Raw genomic sequence first — 5,322 nt, 5'->3', positions numbered from 1 at the left:
TCAACAGAGTGGGTGCTCTGCTCTCCCAGACAGGCTGTGTAGGTGAGCGCAGACAAGCACGGTTTATTTTGGTTCCTAAAAGGAACAGGATAGTCTGAGGTTGTTGTTTCTTTTCTCTGAACGGTCAGAGGGGAATAATCTGCTCCGTGTCTTTGTTCTCAGTGAGACAGTTGCATCAGATCCTGCAGGGCAAAGGGGACATGTTCCTCCTAACCAGCTTCAGGGCTGGACCTTTTCCTCAGATCCTTGTAGTGCAGCATACTACTGTAAAAAATCTTCCAAGAGTAGACATAAACTTAAAAATTTGTATGCTCATCTTTCAGATTTTTCATATTTCCCATTAGACATTTGGATTTCAGGATGATGGTCATTTTTCAAGATGGCTGCCATTTTTGAGCCTCTAAAACCAATTATTGCCACAAAATGTTACCCACTTTCATGACCTGGATTAACTTTATGTCACATCATCTGTTTTTGACTTNTTTTTTTTACACTCGTGGCACTCACTTTCTTTAAACCTGCAGTCATTCGGGTTGTGACTTTTTCCACCACAACGATAACAGCTCTTCCCGGTAGCTGCATTTTTCTCAGCTTCGCGGTATTTTGCTTTAGCTTTTCTTTCTACTACATGAGCCTTAAAAGTTTTTTGTGCAAACTGCTGTGCACTGTCCTTAGTTACCTCAAAGGAGAGCGCCATTTCTACAGCCAGCGGCAGCGTCAAGTCTTTGGTGTGCGCGGTGCTGAGCAGCCGATCTCTCAGCTCGCTGCTTTTTACCCCACAGACGAATCTATCACGCAGTGCTTCATCTAAGAAAGCCCCAAATTTACACGTAGCTGCTAATTTTCGTAAACTAGCCACATACTCACTAATTGTTTCGTTGTCTTTTTGGTTTCTTCCATGAAACTTGCACCTTTCTGCAATAAAGTTCGTCTTTGGTACGTAGTGCCTCTGCAGCATATCCACCAGCTCTTCATAGCTTTTCTCTGACGGTTTATCCGGAGCACACAGATCCATCAGCAAGCTATGGGATCTTTTCCCCACCACCGTGAGAAACACCGACTTAGTTTTCTCTTCTTTAGTGTCCAAGTCGTTAGCAGCAAAATACTGCTCGAGACGTTCGCGGTAGTTGTCAAAACTTTCCTCACTTTCCTCGAAGTGAAAATCTTCTGGCTTTCCAAACGCCATCTTGTAGCTCGGGTTCGGCGGTCCTTTCACTCACCAAAACGTTCGGCTTCTACCGTCCCGTGTTGCCTCTATGGAGCCGCTCCGTCTGCAGACTCTGTGCCTTCCAACTTGAATATCCCATCCTCGTCGCCAAAATTCTGTTGTGTATGATACACTAGGTCAAATAAAATGATATTCAAGTAGATAACTGGAGATAGCACATGGCAACGTTTATTCAGGAACAGGGGAACACTTCTTCTACCTCACAGGATCCTGCTCATATGTGTTGTGCCCAGCAAGAGCGCCACCAATGGCGATTTGTTATATTGCTTTGTTCTTCACATTTACAACAAAACCGCCTTGAACAAATAGGATCATAATCATACCAAAATGTGATTAATCTTAAATCTGGAGGTTCATTCTTTTCTGTGTCTGGAACACCACAGTTTACTTTAAAGAAAATTTTAGAAACCAAATCCACAGTGAAGTATCCACTAAGCTTCAGCCTCCTGAAAAGTCAACAGAGTGGGTGCTCTGCTCTCCCAGACAGGCTGTGTAGGTGAGCGCAGACAAGCACGGTTTATTTTGGTTCCTAAAAGGAACAGAATAGTCTGAGGTTGTTGTTTCTTTTCTCTGAACGGTCAGAGGGGAATAATCTGCTCCGTGTCTTTGTTCTCAGTGAGACAGTTGCATCAGATCCTGCAGGGCAAAGGGGACATGTTCCTCCTAACCAGCTTCAGGGCTGGACCTTTTCCTCAGATCCTTGTAGTGCAGCATACTACTGTAAAAAATCTTCCAAGAGTAGACATAAACTTAAAAATTTGTATGCTCATCTTTCAGATTTTTCATATTTCCCATTAGACATTTGGATTTCAGGATGATGGTAATTTTTCAAGATGGCTGCCATTTTTGAGCCTCTAAAACCAATTATTGCCACAAAATGTTACCCACTTTCATGACCTGGATTAACTTTATGTCACATCATCTGTTTTTGACTTTGGTAATTTGTACAACTTTATAGTCAGAGTATGAAGCAAAACCCTAAACCAAAGACCTGCTGTTTGTGAGTCTCGCACCAATTGTCATCTGGAAGGAGATGAAGACGTGCGACACAGAATAAGATGTCCTAATGGTTAGCGTTATCCTTTTGTTTAGCAGTTTCACATTAGCTTCTGCTAATTGTTTTTAACAGTTTCAGATTAGCTTCTGGTAATTTTTGTGTATTTAGTTGTTAGCTTATGCCAGTATTTTTATGTGTTTAGTGGTTTAGTGTTAGCTTCAACATTTTTTTTGTGCATATAGCAATTTGGTGTTAGCTCCTGCTAATATTTATACGTTTAGTGGTTTAGCTATTGTGTTCCAGTTTTGTCATATACAGGAAGTGACTGATCCTGGGTTTAAACTGCTGCTCTCTAAATGGAGATTAAACATTCAGTTTATCATTAAAGAAAAAGTAAATATGAAACATAGACTTGTTTGCTTTCTGTGTGTAGAGAATAGATTTTATTGTGTTCAAATATTTAAAATCTCATCTACTTCTAAAAGATTCTTTTTCTCCTAAAATTAATCAATTCTGAAATAATAAGCTATAAAGTACATTTATTTTGAAAATTAGAGTATTGACACCTTAATTGGAAACTGAATGTTTATATTGAAACTTATCACACATATAAATCAAATTAAATGGTAGATTATGAACAACAAAGAGTTACCGTAAATAAAAACAAGACAACCCAATCGGAGTACAAAGACATTTTATTTTGGCCAAAACAAAACTTCCTTAACAGTTTTATTTAAAAATTTTTGTCAGCCTATTACTCTTTCTTCCTCTCCTGCTCATTACTTGTATTAATAACCATCACTTTTCAACTCTGTATTGTTTATATGTCAGATTGCTCCTAAATAACCCTGAAATAAACTCCTTCAAGGTTACCAACATGCACTGAAATAATCTAAGCCCAGCATAAATCCCTATATAAAGTTTTACCACTCTATTAAATTAAATTCTTGCTCATGATTTATTCATGCTTGATTTCAAAAGCGTAGAGTTCCAGTTTGGCGGAAAAGGATAATTCACTTTCAGGATTATTTGACACATATTGACTTACATCTGTTTGAAACCATCTTTAGAGTTGTAAACGTTGCATTTGTACAATTACAGGAGCGTCTGTGATAATTTCAGCAAAGTAATGCAATCATAATTCTGCCTGAGTGAAAGGTACAAAATGTCACGTTGTTGGGCGTCTGTAATGTATGTGGAGCTAATGCGCGACACTCTGCTCGGACAAACACCATCAGTCACGAGAAATCTCCTGTAATCCAGCGCCTGATCGGTGGATTAAGCCCGCGTCTTTGCATCGTCTTTGAGAAGGACAGAGCGGCCTGTATGTCTGCCTTAGTCCGTTTTCATATGTTTGAGATGGAGGAAGCACTTAGAGAACTCTGCATAAAACAGCACTGTGCGTTTGTGGAGAGCTGCTCCTCTCCCCCTCAGGGGAAACTGGGTTGCGGGATCTTTTCAGACAACAGACGTAAAGTAACATCTTAAACTCCGTTCACGCTGCAGCCTTAAGTGACGTAAATCCGAGTTTTTTTTCTTTTCGCCTCAGTGCGACCTGTATCTGATTATTTCACGACAGTCCGAACAACACAGCTCGGATTTTTACCCCCCTGAATGCGACCCAGACCACTTGGATATCCGATCTTTTCAAATGAGACCTCAATCCTAACGTCAGGTCCTGAACGTCATTGATGCTCGACAAACGTCATTACCCTGCGTCCTGATACGCGCAAGCGGGAAGAGAAACAACCACCATGACGGTAATGAGGATTAAGTTGTTAATGTGCTGGCTCCGATCGGACATCAACTTCAAAATCATAAAATATGCTCCACCGTTAGCATCCATGTTTACTTCCGCAAACACTGAGGACGCTCTCCATGTGACGTTACTGCACCCTCTACTGCGCATGCGGGAACACTTTCATGACCTATATATTTGCAAGTGTGAACGACCACGCCAAAAAAAATCCTATTTGACAAAAAAATCAGAATTGAGAATTAAGGCCTGCAATCTGAATGTAGCCTAAGCGACACTGCCATTAACGATTATTTTGGTAATCGATTATTCTGATCATTAATCAATCAGAAAAAAGTCACATTCTGCAGCTATACTTATTACTCAAGTAAGGTAAAAAGTACATTGCAGTAAAACCATTTTTTCCCCCAATAATGTAAATTAAACTAGTTGCTACCCATCACTGTACACGATGTTCCATAGACTGTAAAATTGCTCATTGGAAATTTGCTTATAAATTTTTGGGAAAAAAAATAAAAAATTAAATCCTGTTTTTTTAATAATTTTTTACACTGTGATGATTTGTGACTTTTCAGCTGTATCAAAATTAGTGTATTTCGCAAAACTACAATGGAAACACTTTTTTCACATCACGGGTCTCGAGATCAACAACAGGATGTTGTTACAGCAGGAAACGATAAAGAAAACGACAGGAAGTGGCATGGGGATGATTTTTAAACTTATCACATTGATAGTTATTCATATGATTTTAACTGTATTTCTTATTTAATGGAAATACCATAATCACTTTTTTTAAAAACATGTTTAAAAAAAAAACAAACGTTTTTTTTAAACATACATAACCAAGCTGAATAACCAAGTTTTTTTTGCACATTTGCAGTGAAGTTTAAAATGCTCTGTGGCGCCATGTCATCCAGAGATGAGTCATAATTTTTTTTAAATATATCTGATCTCATGCATTATCCCACATAACCTCCTTAAAAGCCATTATCTGAAACTTGATGCCATGTTTACGTCCAACTCTTCAGAGCTCTGAGGTCTCTAATCCCTGAGCAGACTACTGCCAATCTCCTCCTGGGATTACAGAGCAGCTACTATCAGCAGCAGAAATATCAGACCGTTTCTGTGCAAGAGTAAACTCCACCACCCTCCATCTATCCTACCTAATCTCTGCTGAAATGTAGGTTTAAAGTCGCATTTAATATGCGGTTCTGACCCAGAAAACACATCTGCAGACAGTCTTGGTCCTCCCCCTATTCTCTTTGTTCATTCATAAAGCCTCTCCAAGCAAGAAAAACACAATCAATACAGAATAAAGCACATAAATTCAGCTTTAGACTG

This window comes from Poecilia formosa, unplaced genomic scaffold (assembly GCF_000485575.1).
Source record: "Poecilia formosa unplaced genomic scaffold, Poecilia_formosa-5.1.2 Scaffold400, whole genome shotgun sequence".
In the NCBI taxonomy this organism is placed as follows: domain Eukaryota; kingdom Metazoa; phylum Chordata; class Actinopteri; order Cyprinodontiformes; family Poeciliidae; genus Poecilia; species Poecilia formosa.
The sequence above is the reverse complement of the archived record's forward strand: the minus strand, read 5'-3'. Positions refer to the sequence as shown.